This window comes from Suncus etruscus, chromosome 15, assembly GCF_024139225.1.
Source record: "Suncus etruscus isolate mSunEtr1 chromosome 15, mSunEtr1.pri.cur, whole genome shotgun sequence".
Classification (NCBI taxonomy): domain Eukaryota; kingdom Metazoa; phylum Chordata; class Mammalia; order Eulipotyphla; family Soricidae; genus Suncus; species Suncus etruscus.
Window position 1 is genome coordinate 75,587,670 of NC_064862.1, and position 15,354 is coordinate 75,603,023.

At 39.4% G+C, this 15,354-nt stretch overlaps 1 protein-coding gene, 1 non-coding gene and 1 pseudogene across 3 annotated transcripts in view; 1 reads left to right on the plus strand and 2 right to left on the minus strand.

Annotated features, from left to right (window-relative positions):
* Nucleotides 1–15,354, minus strand: part of MEPCE (methylphosphate capping enzyme) — a 372,004-nt gene that overhangs the window by 238,976 nt on the left and 117,674 nt on the right. The gene's annotated exons all lie outside the window — the stretch shown is intronic.
* On the plus strand, nucleotides 1,534–14,891 carry LOC126029961 (RAC-alpha serine/threonine-protein kinase-like; annotated as a pseudogene).
* Nucleotides 11,244–11,350, minus strand: LOC126031693 (U6 spliceosomal RNA). Its single transcript, XR_007503525.1, has one exon. It is a non-coding gene; the product is annotated as a U6 spliceosomal RNA (small nuclear RNA).

Genomic DNA, 15,354 nt, shown 5'->3' on the forward strand with positions numbered 1-15,354 from the left:
ATCCGGCCTTATCCCCTTTACATGGGGTAAATGTTTCTAACTATGTACCCTATCAGATGGAAGAATTAGATCGGTTTATAAAAGCATGTAAAGAGTATGGTCCAAAATCACCATATAGTGTGGAGTTACTAAAACTTTGGAGTCATAACTCATCTTGGACTTTGTATGATTTTAAAAGAATCGCTGAAATATGCTTGTCATCTAAACAGCAAAATGAATGGGAAATTCACTATTCAGAAGGTGTAAAAGCCAAATTATATAGCCTGGATGGTACAAAAAAAACAAGTGGTAGGTGTTACTCTATCGCATGAATTATTGATGGCAGAAAATCAATTTGCAAATATTCAGACACATGCAGCTTTACCTAAAGAAATCTTAAATTTAATTAGGAATATTGCATTGTCATCATGGGAAAAAATAGATTCTAACAGCATTGGTAGAGGAAACTTTTAAAAAATTACCCAAGGCCCTTATCAGTCATATGCAGAGTTTGTAGGTAAGATTAAAGATGCTCTGAAGTTACAAGTCAAAGATGAGGAGATGAGAAACTTCCTAGTAAAATCTTTGGCTTATCATAATGCAAATTTGGCCTGTAGATTAGTATTGAATACATTAAATGAAAAGGCAGATGTGAACAATTTCCTTTATCCCTGTTGGAATATCTATGGGGATCCCCAACCCCCACCCCACTTAGACTCGGTACAAATCTTCCCAGTTACCAAGGGAATGATGCCGTACTCCCCTCGAGGACAGGGAACTTTCCGTAAACCAGATCTTTGCCCAAAAATGCAAAAAGGGTCGCCACTGGGCAAAGGTTTGCAGATCCAGTAACCTCATTGATAATAACCTAAGAAGAGGTTTCAACACAATCCCCAGGAGGCAAATTGTCTGCTACCATTGTGGAAAACAGGGGCATATCAAAAGGAATTTCCGGCTCCTTATTAATTCAGCTCCTCAAGGGCACACATACAAGATGCAGGGAAACGCCCACAGGGCCTCCCCCCAGGCCTTTCCAAATCAGGGGCAAAGTTCACAGACAATAATCCTTCCAAGCCGAGCTCAAGAATATTCATCACTATAAGGGAATTAATTCACGCCACATCAGGGAGCACTGGATTAGATATATTATGCCCAGAGGACATAACAATTTACCCAGGAGCATGCCCTTACATGTTAGAAACTGGCATTGTGGGCCCGCCATGCCCCAGATACTATTGGTTTGATTCTTGGCAGAAGTTCCCTCAACATAAAGGGTATATCAGTAACTACTGGTGTCATTGACTCAGATTCTATGGGATAAATCATTGTAGTTATTACCATACGAGTTACATGGACCTTTAAAAAAAGGAGAAGTGATTGCCCAGATAGTAATAGTGCTTTATGTCAAATTTGGGGCTTCAGATAAGACTAGAATTGGAGGTTTTGGAAGCATAGATCTGGTGCTGCTCAAAACCCAATTGTGGTTCTGGTTACTAAATTTGAAGATGAACACCAGTGATCAAACTTCACTTGGAAGGGCATCCTTTTGACAGCATGATCGATACAGGTGCTCACGTTATCGTAATTTCTGATAAGAATGGCCAGAAAATTGGCCTCTTCAGGAAATCCCGTATTCGCTAGAAAAAGTAGGAGGCCTGAACTCCTGTCTGTTGAGTACGAGGACTATGATATTTTATGGCCCAGAAAATAAAAAACTGATAATCAGACCTCACGTGGGCCCATTTTCACCATCCCTGTAGGGCTGTGACCTACACAAACAGTGGAAAGCAGAATTCCACATCCCATTAGCTCCAGAAGAGCCTGAACCTTCTTTTGATTTAAAAACCCAAAATTTTTAGTAGGGGCTACTACCATAAAAACTCCAGCACCAATAAAAATAAAATGGAAATTTGACGAACCAATTTGGACAGGTCAGTGGCCCCTTAAAACTGATAAATTAAAGGTGCTGACAGAATTAGTGGAGGAACAGCTAAGTTTAGGACGTATTGAACCATCATTTTCTCAATGGAATTCACCTATATTCACTATAAAAAAGAAATCCAGTAAATGGAGACTTTTGATGGATCTTAGAGCTGTAAATTTATCCATGATACCTATGGGCAAATTGCAGACTGGCTTACCATCACCTGTAGTTGTTCCAAAGGAATGGCCATTAATTATAATTGATCTGAAAGACTGCTTCTACCATATTCTTATCCACCCAGATGATAAAAAAATGTTTTGCATTCTCAGTTCCTTCTCTCAAGAATACCCATCCCTGCAGACATTTCCAATGGACTGTTCTCCCCCAAGGCATGCTGAATTCCCCAACAATGTGCGAGTTCTTGTAGAGAAGGTTTTGAGCCCTGCTCGTGATAAATTTTCTCAAGCCATGATATTTCATTATACTGAAGATATCTTGCTCACAATGAACAATGAAACAGATTTACAGGACTTATACTCTTATGTTATTGACTATTTACAAACATCAGGACTGAAAACTGCTTTAGAAAAATACAGATGATGCCACCATATCAATATTTGGGTTTTATTTTGGACCAGACGTCAATACATCCACAAAAAATTTCTATCAAAAAAGAAAACCTCAGAACATATAATGATTTTCAGAGACTTATAGGTGATGTAAATTGGCTCTGCCATGCACTAGGAATCCCAAATGCAGAGTTGTCTAATCTATTTAAAACGTTGGAGGGTGACCCTGCTTTAGATATCCCAAGAACTTAACAACAGCTGCCAAAAATGAATTGGACATCTTCTTGAGCAGATTACAAAAATCGTTTCTCTTAAGATTCATCCCAGGAGACAAGGTATTTCTGTCAATCTTCCCTACTATAGAAACCCCCACGGGGCTGTGATGCAACAGGCAGGACCTTTGGAATGGGTGTATTTACAAACAAACAGCCTCGTTCAGTTGTCCCCTACTTGGAACTGATTTCAGAGATTATTTTCAAGGCAAGACTCACATCTATATCTTTACTAGGTTTTGACCCAGATATAATAGTTTTGCCAATACAAAAAAGGAAATTGAGTCAATATTACCTCTTAATAAATCTCTACAAAGGGCCCTCTCAGATTTCACAGGAGAAATATCCTCCCATTATCCAGCAGGAAAAACTTGGGACTTTAAAAAAAAAAACTCAGTTTGTTATTTCTTCAATTGTTTGGGATTTCCTTATTCCCAATGCCAAGGTTTTTTACATCAATGGATCCCAAAATGGAAAAGGAGGAATAACCGGAGACAACCTTAATATGACCATAGATACCAAATATAAATCTGCACAGAAAGTTGAATTAGCAACGTTAATTTACCTATTAGAAAATGTATCTGAAGCCATGAATATAGTTTCTGATTCTTTGTATGTGGTAAATTTATGTCATGTAATAGCCACTGCTTCCCTTAATGCTAATAACCCGATCATACAGAATGATTACAGCAGCTTCTTCAAAAACAAACTGAGCCCATCTTTATCACACATATTAGCACCCACTCAGGTCTTCCAGGACCGATGGCTCAAGAAAATAAAACTGCTGACTTGCTAGCAATGCCTATATTTAAATCACCTGTAGAGGAATATTCAGCCCTACACAAAAATGCTTGCTGTTTAGATGTGAATTACCAAGGTCCATGGAGGCAAGCTAGAGAAATTGTAAGAAAACTGCAACATATGTGCACGGTTAACAAAAAAGACTCACATAGCAGGAGCAAACCCAAGAGGCTTACAATCTAATGAACTTTGGCTAATGGATGTAACTCAGATTTATTTCCAAGAAAACCTTATCTTCATGTTGTGGTGGACACTTACTCTCGGTTTATGTGGGCAATTCCTATGTCTTCTCAAAAATCTAAGGCTATTTGTAGTTTTCTTTTACAATGTTTTTCTGTAATGGGTATTCCATATTCTATAAAAACTGATAATGGGCCAGCCTATGTTAGCAAAAATTTTAAATTTTTTTTGTAAAGAATGGCAGATAAGACATCTGAAAGGAATTCCTTACAATTGTAGGGGACTGGCCATTGTAGAAAGAACTCACAGAACCTTAAAAACTCAATTACAAAAAAATAGAAAAAGAGGTTTACCACCAACAAATTTGCTATCTTTGACTCTTATCACACTAAATTACTTAAACTTACCCTAAGGGAAAAGTTACACTGCAGTGGAAAGGCATTTTAAAGAAGATATTCAGAGACAATAAACAACCCATAAACCTATTTGGATCAAGGAGAATGAAAAATGGATAGCTGGATATCTTCTCCTGAGAGGAAGGGGTTATGCCTATGATTCTACAAATGACAACCCTCCCAAGAAATTTTGGGTTCCATTATGCCTTGATAGAAATCAGGCTAGCACAAATGATGAGGTTCAGACTATAAACTCTCCTTCAGAGCAAAAACAGAATACTCAAGACACTAATATTGCTGAGGTCTCTGGGTCAGGGAACAAGGATTTAGCTGTCACACACCATACATTGAGTGAGACTGATGGTAGTGATAAACCCTTACACTCCGAGATGCAAAAGGAAAGACAGGAACCTGTCTTAGCTGGGCTCCAAAATATAGGAAACTATATTCATATAGCAAGCTACATGAACTCAATATTGCAATCTTGTATAATATTCAGACTTAACTCAGTATTTTCATCAAGATCATTATAAAAAGTACATTAACAAGAAAAATCTAATGGGGCATGAAGGTAAATTAGCTGAAAAATTTGGCCGGCTCATCAAAACCATGGGAAATGGATTTCATAGATATACTAACCCTGAAAGCTTCAAAGTAACAATTGGTTTACTTACTGACCAGTTTGCTGGATACAATCAGCAGGATCCACACGAACTACTGATGTTTCTAATAGAGGGACTACATCAGGATTTGCTTACTGTAAATGTAATGACAGATAAAACTACACATCTTATGGAAAATGAAAATTATGAACAATTTAGTCCAGAACACTAAAAGGCTCACAAATCTATTATTAATGATCTCTTTCAAGGACAATTCAAATTTATACTACAATGTCTCACATGCCACCAAAAGTCTGAGGTTTATGAGACATTTGTTCATTTGTCTCTGGCTGTCACATCTACAGATAAATGTACATTACAGGAATGTCTCTCTGAATTTTTTAAAGAAGAAGAGTTAAGGGATGACAACAAAGTTCAGTGAAACAGCTGCAAAACTAGAAGAGATTTTTCAAAGAAAACGTATTTATGGAAACTGCCACCAGTACCTATAATACACTTGAAACGTTTTGCTTTTGATGGCAAACAAATAAAAAATTGCACACATATGTAGATTTTCCTATAGAAGACGTCAATTTAGTAGAATTCACTTCAGAGAATAAAAGAAAGATTAAGAAATACAACTTATCATCAGTGTCAAACCAATATGGTAAAGTTCACTATGGACATTGTACTTATTACTGTAAAATTGCTACCAAACAACACTGGATCAATTTTGATGACAAGAAGATCAAAAAAGTCCCTAATACATTGGTGAAATCCACAGCAGCATACATCCTGTTTTATACTTCTTAAAGATCTACAATGAACACCAGATAATCATTTCACTTTCTTATCGGTTGCTATTAATGTTCTATGATTCTTTCCACAGGCATGATCAATGAATAGGATCGAAAATCATGGAGCCCCAATGTGTTTCCTTGTATGGTGGATTTATGTCTTAATTTCATTATTGCTCTAGGTCTCAGTTTATCATGAAATCTTACAATTTAATTTAGTCAATGTTCACCTGAAAGAAAAATTTCTCATCATATTAATGTTGTTTTTCTTTCTAGGTATAATCATTTAACTACTTTCACTCTTTTTATTTTAACAACATTGCTTATTTCCCTCAATTTAGGTTTTAAGACGTTGACATAATGATACTTTTTATTTGTTTTTGTTTTTGTTTTTGTTTTTGGGTCACACCCAGCGGTGCTGAGGGGTTACTCCTGGCTGTCTACTCAGAAATAGCTCCTGGCAGGCAGGGGGACCATAAGGGACACCGGGATTCGAACCAACCACCTTTGCTCCTGGATCGGCTGCTTGAAAGGCAAACGCCGCTGTGCTATCTCTCCAGGCCCAATGATACTTTTTAGGTGGACTTTCTTCACAGTGCTTCTTGCCTATGATTGACTATCATAGAGTTACTGTTATACAATAACTTTGTATATATACTGTTATACACTTATAGTAGAGTTTTCCATGTTTGTAATATGCATGAAATTCTCTTTCAGATTTGATCTACTCTGGCATTAAAAGAATTTTTTTTGAATTTGAAATGATTCATCTAAACAGTTGCCAGCTATTACATTTTATAGCACTTTTAAAATTCAGCTGAATTCTTTTTTCTTTTGCTCTATTTTGGATCCTTTCCAACAAATATTTTTTGGTGTGAGTGAGTGTTACGGCCATATTTTTTTGTGAAGTCTGTATGTGTATGTCTTGTTCAGAGTCTGTCTGTTTTGCATATTTTGTATATAGTTCCCTTTTTTCCTAACTTTATCTTCCCCAAGTTAGTCTTCCTTATCCTTCCTTTTCTCTTCCTAGTCCTTAACATTTAATTTTCAGGATTCCCTTCACATGTGCAACTCATCTCCTTTACCCACAACTACAAGCCTCCTGATCTCAGCCTGAGAAAGAAATTCATGACTGTTGGAGTTTTGTACCATGTTTGCTGCAAACTTGTTGGAAATGAAGCCACCTGGAATTTGTGTCACAATGTAACCCCAGAGAAAAGATCCATGGATAAGACCCACAGTCTCTGGATCCCAGTTAAACTGTGCTATCTGAATTTCTGGTTTTCCATCCACATACACAGTGCTATTGTTGACCATTTCTACAATGGCTACCCCAAGACTGCACCGATCCCAAAGGAAATGCAGAAGCCCAACCAACTCATGATGGTAATGATGTAATGCTTGGGGATGCCCCAACACCCAAAGGAAATGCAGAGGCCCACCCAACTCATGATGGTAATGATGTAACGCTCGGGGATGCCCCAACACATGGATGGCTGTACTGGCTTTCCTTCTTCATTCAGCTTGATGTTATCTTCTGTATCAGGCTTCAACCCACTTTTCCATACCATTCAATTGACTTTTGCTGGTCTTTTCGTAGTTCCAGACCCCTCATCTTTACAGATAGGTATTGGACTCTGTAGAAATTTGACCTTTTGTATTTTTCTTATAATTTTAATCCTTTGAATATTCATTTGGTACTACACTTCTTTTGACTATTGTAATTAATGATTTTCTATTTTAGTTTTTAATCTTAGGAATTGATGTTGTATTACATTAGGGTTTTGTTTTCTTGACTTTAGGTTAGTGGGTTAGATATTGTTTATAATTTTCTAAATGATATTTTTGTCTGTTCTCATGTTTTTTGCGTGGCGCATCATAGGCAAAATACTAGGTTTATAGGAGGTTCCACCCATTTTGATGGGCCCTCAAGTTGTTTATTTACACAGGGAGGGTCTCGGCCTTAAACATTTTGTTTTGGTTTGTGACTTAAGCACCCATCTATAAATAATCAACCATATTGGTACATCAATTTTTGACATCATATGGACTTCAGCCTGGATTAAGAACTTGGATTAAGTTCCAATGATTGATCATCATTGCAGTGGTTCCCCACTGTGCAGGGGGTGTATGTGTCTCTTCCTTGAAAATAAAGGCTTAATTCATTGCCCTCAAAGATGGGCTTTCTGGTCTACCTGGACTTGAATGGAAAAAGGGCCGGAGAGATAAGAGCAGTTAAGATGTTTGCCTTAGATGCAAAAGGATGGTGGTTTGAATCCCGGCATCCCATATGGTCCCTCGAGTCTGCTAGGAGCAATTTCTGAGTGTGAAGCCAGGAGTAACTCCTGAGCACTGCCAGGTGTGACCCAAAAACTAAATACCAAAATCCAACATCAACAAATAAAGAAAAGGTGCTTCTTCTCCCCTGTTACACAACCTTTCTGGCGTCTTTTTGAAGGATCTATGTACGTCGTAGATTTATCTTCTCAGGAGCTTATAGTTGATTCCTTGATACATGTTTCTGGTTTTAGACACCCTGTGTTTAAGTTAGAAGTATTTTTTTTACATTTTCCTGTGATGCGCTTATGCAAACAGCCACTCTTTTATTTGACTAGTTTTTCCTTTAATAATTGTAGACATTATTGTTTGTTTACTAAAAACAAACGGGGGAATTGTTGCATATGTAAACATTTTAATGGGATTATTATGTTACTGACCCTACCCTGATTGGTGATTGTGCCCTACCCTAGGGTGTGACCTGTCATTCTGCTCCCACCCTAGGGTGGTACCTGATTCTGCTCCCACCATTGGGGGGTACCTGATCCCACCATTGGGTGGTACCTGATTCTGGGGCATAAAAGCAAGGGTCTGTGGAAGGCGAGGGGCTTTTTCCTGTGGCCTATTCTTAGGCCTTTTGGCTTAGGCCTCTTCATGGAATAAAGAGCTGTTTTCTTTGAAAGCCTGACTGCCTGTTGGCTTTCTTCTTGCCGCATTCACCTCAGAACCACCGACTGAACAGGGTAATAGACACGTGATCCGAGATGGAGGAGAAAGGCCTCATCCATCCCTCCTTCAGTCAACCTCTTCAGGGGCTGACTTGGAACAACTTAGTATTCTAGTCTTAAATATTATGATTGTTTTAAAAATGTTCTTTGCATGTTCTAAACTATTAAGCCCTTTTTTCAGCAAAGTTCCCCTCTATTGATGTTGATTACTCCAAGTAAGTAGAAATCTCTTTTACCTTACATGAAGCTCTTTGTCCATTCTATTGGGTCAATTTTTCTATGGATCAAACCTTTTGTCCGTCTATGAGTGAGTGTGTGTATGGTGGCTTCCTCTGTGTTTAATGTTTGTCCATATTATACATAACATCTTTTCATATTGAATTTAGCCCTTCCCTCTTGTATATGGCCATTCCTGTTTTTTCTGGAATAAAATGATGCCACCATTATCACAGGGTCATGCTGGTGCTTTTCGTACTGCTCTGATATAAGTTTGTAGGATCTATGTAAGTCAACCCTGCTGAACTTGCTGCAGGCCATCCACTGCATGGAAAGCAGGACTCAGGCAGCACCATTGGCATGTGAATTGCTCATGACCCTCTTCGTGGTTCATTCTACATGGAAGTCTCCTGCTCTACGTCATCACTCTGGCTGGTGCTGCTGTCAGAATCACTCAAGTCCTTGAACTGTAAATCATCCTCAAAGAAGAAGGCAGGCACACTGCTGTTGTTGATGTCTTCTCAGTAGTTGATTTCTACTACTTTAGTTCACCTAGACTATTGCTCGCAACTAGATCTTAGATCTAGGACATTTCCTAATCTGTGATGCTGTGAGCCATTTTTCCAAATTCCACAAGACTGTGTTGCAGATTGCATTTGGGATCCAGAATTTATCTACTCTCCTCAGACTATCTCAAAAGACTCAGGGTATATGTATAATCTTTTTGTACACTTATTAAATGTATCTCTTTAACATTTATATGTGCTCAGGTATATTGTGATTTCCCTTTTTTTATTCAGTTATGCTAGTAGAAATTCTTAGAAAAGAGTAGAGATTGTACCCAGGAAGTCTTTTTGTGCTTTTAATTAATAGAACCAGGATAGGATCTGTTGGTTTATTATTTTCCCCATAGGCCACAATAGTATCCTCTGAAACTGTTTCTTTTGCATAGGCACATTAAAATTGGAAAATATTAGAAACTAAGAGGAATTATTATCCATTAGGGATGAAGACTCAATAATTTCCTGCTACAGGGGGTATTCCACTCTGGACATTTGCCTTGGTGATTTGACTTGGACACCAATCATTTACCACTGAACCTTGGGACCAGCACAGTTTTCTGGACCTACTCTAGGAATCGAACATCTACCAGTACAGACCCTGGATCTGCACCAACTAGCCACAGTTTGATCTCTCCTCTGTATAGCTATTAGAGTTGTAGAAATCGTAGTCTTTCCCAACACTGAAGAGGGTTGGGGCATATTCCTTCTAACAGGACACTCCTATGAGGATGAGAGGCTCAAGGTCACCTTATGACTCAAACTGTGTTTGAGGAAAACCTTTTCTGGGATCTTGAAGAAACACTATGGGGTTAGACAAATTACTGTGCCTGGAGCCAGCAGGTGGCACTAAAGCAGGATGCTTTGTAGATAGGGATACCCTGTTTCTAGACCATAAAGTTTTTTTTTTAATTATGTTTTCTCAACTTTTGCTTTGCCTAAGCAAGATATTGCCAACCTTTATCTTTAGAAGCATATGCCATAATCTTAGAATCATGGGATGTGGATTATTTTGGGGGGTTTATTTTATTGGTATTGTGTTCTTTTTTTCTTTTTGGGCCACACCCTATAACACTTAGGGGCTACTCATGGCTATGCACTCAGAAATTGCTCCTGGCTCGGGGGACTGTATGGGATACTGGGGATCAAACCTGTGTCCCTGTGTTTGTCCTGGATCAGTTTTGTGCAAGGCAAACACCCTACTTCTGTGCTATTACTCAGGCCCCCTATTTAGTTTTCCTATAAAGTCAATTAGGGGGAAATGTTGGGTTACTGATCCTAACCTAATCAATATTTGTACTCCACCCTAGGGTGTGATCTGGTGATAGTATATTGGATTATTCCCTTGGTATTCCTCTTTCACCCTAGGGTGGATGGGACCTGATTCTTGTCAATGAAAACAGGGGTCTGAGGAAGGCAGGGGCTCTTTCTTCCATCTTCTTCTACTGAGCTGCATTCTTTTTTTGGAGCAGAAAGTTTAGGTGGTTGAATTTCTTGATTGAGGACTGGATTTCCTGAACCCCTTATATCTCTCTGTTTTTTGAGGGGGCACACCTAGTGACACTTAGGGATTACTCTTGGCTATGTGCTCAGAAATCACTCCTGACTTGGGGGACCATATGGGACGTGGGGGGATTGAACCACAGTCCTTCCTAGGCTAGAGCGGGCAAGTCAATGCCTTACCACTTGCACCACTGCTTTGGCTCCTGAACTCCTTCTTGTACCTCTTCACTGTGTGGATTATTTCCTGTGTCAACATTTGCTTCCAGGCCTGTGTCTCACGAGACCCTCATTTTGGAGCCTTAGGCTCCACTAGCACCAAGAAAAGGGGGAAAAGAAAGTTACGAATTTTGCAGTTTATGACATAATTTAAGACATATATTTGCATTTTAATCATTCAAAGTGTACTGTTCACTTCGTTACTATTCACTACTTTTATTTTTTTAAATATGGAATGTTTCACGAATTTGTGTGTCATTCTTGCACAGGGATCATGCTAATCTTCTCTGTATCCTTCCAATTTTAGTATATGTGCTGTTGAAGTGAGCACACTATTTACTACTATTACTATTCACTGCATTCACAGCATTCAGATTGCTGTGCTGATATTGGTAAAGACTTAGCAAAAGCCCAGGGTCAGAGCTATAGCACAGCAGATAGAACGATTGCCTTAATTGGGTTCAATCCCCAGTATCTCATATGATCCCTTAAGCCAGCTAGGAGTGATTCCTGAGCAGTGCCAGGAAGTAGCCCCTGAGCAGCACCTGGTGTGGTCCCAAAACAAACAAACATAAAACAAAAACAAAACAAAAAGACTTACCAAAAATCATCTCATTGATTAGCGACTCATAAGATTCATTCACATTGTTGTGTTGATAGTGTTAGAAATTTATCAAAGGCTGCTTTTTTCCTTAGTGACTCACAATATCCCTTCTGTGGACCATGGTTCCAGCGGGCCTCTGCCTTAGTGCTCCCGAGTGGTCATATTTGGGGATGGCATATTTAGAAGGAAAAAAATTGAGCATTTCATATAGTTAAAAATTTTTTATCTTTTTCTTTAATTAATTTTTTATTTTTAATTATGAGAACAAAGATGCAAAGAAAGAGGATAAGGTAATGTTACAGTGGAAGGACAATCATCCATAAATAGAATTCTCAGTGGTTCCATTGCTGATATCTTAACTTTGAACTTTCAACCAAAGAACATTAAGAAAAAAAAAAAAAACAGAACACATGTAAAATTACTTTGTCTCTCAAGTCCCGAGATTGTAGTACATAATATTTCTTAGCAGCACACAAAGCAATCTAAAGACATGAAACTTATGTAACTCCTTAAACATTGAAGGCAAAGTACTTTTTTACATTTCCATGCACATGCATATTAATTTAAGTTAACTTCAAAAGTTTAAGTGGGTTGTTTTTATTAAGGATTAGAGCCAAAGGAGCACAGTAAAAACGGTGTTAGAGTGGCAATTATTGTTTGCATAGGCCCACCAAAATATGAGGGACATGGAAAGGAAAAGCCTTGGCCTAAATACAAGGAGACCCTACCCCTGAAGTTTCCTGGCATAAGACCAACTTTAGGCTCCAGGAAAACTAGTTTGTCCAATCTTGGTCATTGTCTGTAGGGCCAATACACTTTTATTTTTCACACTTTTATTTTTCTCTTTTGTTGGTATCATGTTTCTGTATTAAAAATCCTGGAATCTGCATATCCTACATTGCAGTCAGGATGGTGCAGAGCGTCCTCTCATTTTACCTCACAATTAATGGGCAATGCAGAGAACCCTGTCCTGTAAGCAGGTCGTTGTTGTTGTCAAGTCTTCTTAGTGTTGAGGGAAGTCTCTTTTGAGCAGGTCGATGTCAGAGCAGTGGTAGGGTTTTCCCTGGTAGAGGACTACTTTCAGGTGTTGTTATAAAAAAACCTTGGATGTTTTGCAGATAGCTTCATGGGTTCATGGGTGAATGGAGGATGTCCATTCTGCTGAGGTCTGTGCCAGGTCATTATATCAATGTTTAGGGTGTAATGTCCCTTTGCACTACAAGATTTGTGTTTTTCAATCTCTATTAGATAAGAACATATTTGCATATATAGTATTTTCCCATTTTAATGTGCCTATGCAAACAAGGAACAATGCCACGTGGCGTTATTGGCGCGTATGGGGGCCATAAGAACAAGTCCAACAATCCCCATGACATGGTTCAATCATAAGCATTAAACTGAGGGACTCTTCCACCAAAATTCCTTATTGAACAGCTCACAAAGAGAAGACAAGATAAAAAGTGGGTAGATTCGTCACGGTAAACGAATATTTAGAAAGAGTTTTAGCTGTTAAAGAAAATACACACAATACATAATATATTCAAAAGATATATGTGTCCATTTTATGTCTTTTGAAATAGTTGGGGGTTGTTAAATCCAGTGCATGACTTTGGTCTGTGATTAGGATTCTGTAGTACCAAGGTTAAAAAGGATAAATGTGGGGTACTGATGGTTGGGGGTGATAGAATTAAGGAGTAATAATGAGCTTTGTAGGGGTGTGCAAAAGGGCAGAATCTGTTGGGGCAGGAGGTCCATCTTGGTGCCTAACAAATTAAAGAACTGAGGATAAAGAGGGTTAGTTAAGGGGAAGATAACGAATTCAGATTGGGAGATGAGGGAGTAGAAGTGGCTCTGTGGCGGGGGGGATCTCAGTCCCCTGGACTAAGTGGTCAGCCCAGGGGGCCTATGGCTAGCTGTCCTGCCCAGAGTCCCCAACATTCCAGCTGAAGAAACACAGAAGTCCTGGCATGTGGAGTCTTCTGGGTGCAGCCCCTGCTTCTGTCATACAGTTAAAATTTTTAGATATATTAGGGGCTGGAGTGATAGCATAGCTGTAGGGCATTTGTCTTGCATGCAGCTGACCCAGGATGGACCTGGGTTCGATCCCCAGCGTCTCATATGGTCCCCTAAGCCAGGAGCGATTTCTGATCACAGAGTCAGGAGTAAACCCTGAGAGTCACTGGGTGCAGCCAAAAAAAAAATTGTTTTTTAGATATATTAGAGTGGACATCAAAACCTCTTTTCTTTTTCTTTTCTTCCTTACTTCTTTTTCTCTTGTTTCTTTCTTACTGTTTTATTATGTTTTTAGTAATTTTTCACTTTAAATGGATAAACATGAACTTAAAATCTCTTCTAACCTAGTTGAAAAGTTTGGGTTTGTTTGTTTATTTTGGTGAGAGAGAAAGATAGAAAAATATTGTGTGTTGGAGAACCATGTCCTGCAAAACTCCTGGCACCCCATCCTGACCACCCTGATGTACTCCTTCCAGACCCATGACCGCCTCTGCATTGTCATGGACTACGCCAGTGAGGATGAGATCTTCTTTCACCTCTCCCGGGAGCACATCTCCTGGGCCCTGAGGACCAGGCCAGGCTTCTATGGTGCCAAGATCGTGTTGACCCTGGACTACCTGCACTCAGAGAAAAACACGGTGTACCAGGACCTCAAGCTGAAGAACCTTACACTGGACAAGGACAGTCACATCAAGATCACGGACTTGGGGCTGTGCAGGAGAGTATCAAAGATGGAGCCACCATGAAGACCTTCTGCAGCACCCCTAAGTTCCTGGCCCCTGAGGTGCTGGAGGACAACTAGTACAGGTGACCATGCAGTGGACTGATGGGGCTTGCATGTGGTCATGTCTGAGATGCTAGACGGCCACCTGTCCTTTTACAACCAGGACCATGAGAAGCTCTTCGAGATCATCCTAATGGAGGACATCTGCTTCCCACAGATCCTGGGCCCTGACACCAAGTCCCTGCTGATTGGGCTGCTCAAGAAGGACTCCAAACAGAGGCTGGGTAGCAACACTGTGGATGCCAAGGCAATTATGTAATACCTCTTCTTCGCCAGTATCATGTGGCTGGACATGGTCTAGAAGAAGCTTTGCCATGTCCGAGACCGACACGTAGTATTTCGACGAAGATTTCATGGCCCAGATGATCACCATCATGCCTCCTGACCAAGATGACAACATGGAGTATGTACATAGACAGCGAGCACAGACCCCACTTTCCCCAGTTCTACTCGACCAGTGGTTCGACCTAAGTATGGAGGCAATTGTCTTGATTCACCATTGACAGAGCAGCTGGCCCTCCCATGTTTATTTTATTTTTACAACATTCAACTTGACTATTTTTACTATTATAATATGAAACTTTGCCTCAAAATTCTTCAGTAAAAATTGCTTTTCAAAAAAAGTTTATGTGTGTGTTTGTGTGCGTGCATTCCCTGATGAAATTAGTGACTTCATTGGGCAGCCTGACCAGGAGATGGTTCAGTCAGATCCACAAGTTAGTGGGACAAGAGGCAATCTAGGTGATAGATGACTATCAGGGCAGGCCTGAAGTTTCTGGTCCCTATGGTGTTGTTGTGTATGGCAAATAAGACTATCATGCTAACCACCAAAGTTCTTCTAAATAGTCATAAGAGTTTTATGACTTTTATTTAACTGCTCAAAATTAATGCAGTAAGGCGTCTGCCATGCCAGCACTAGCCTAGTTGGGGGTGA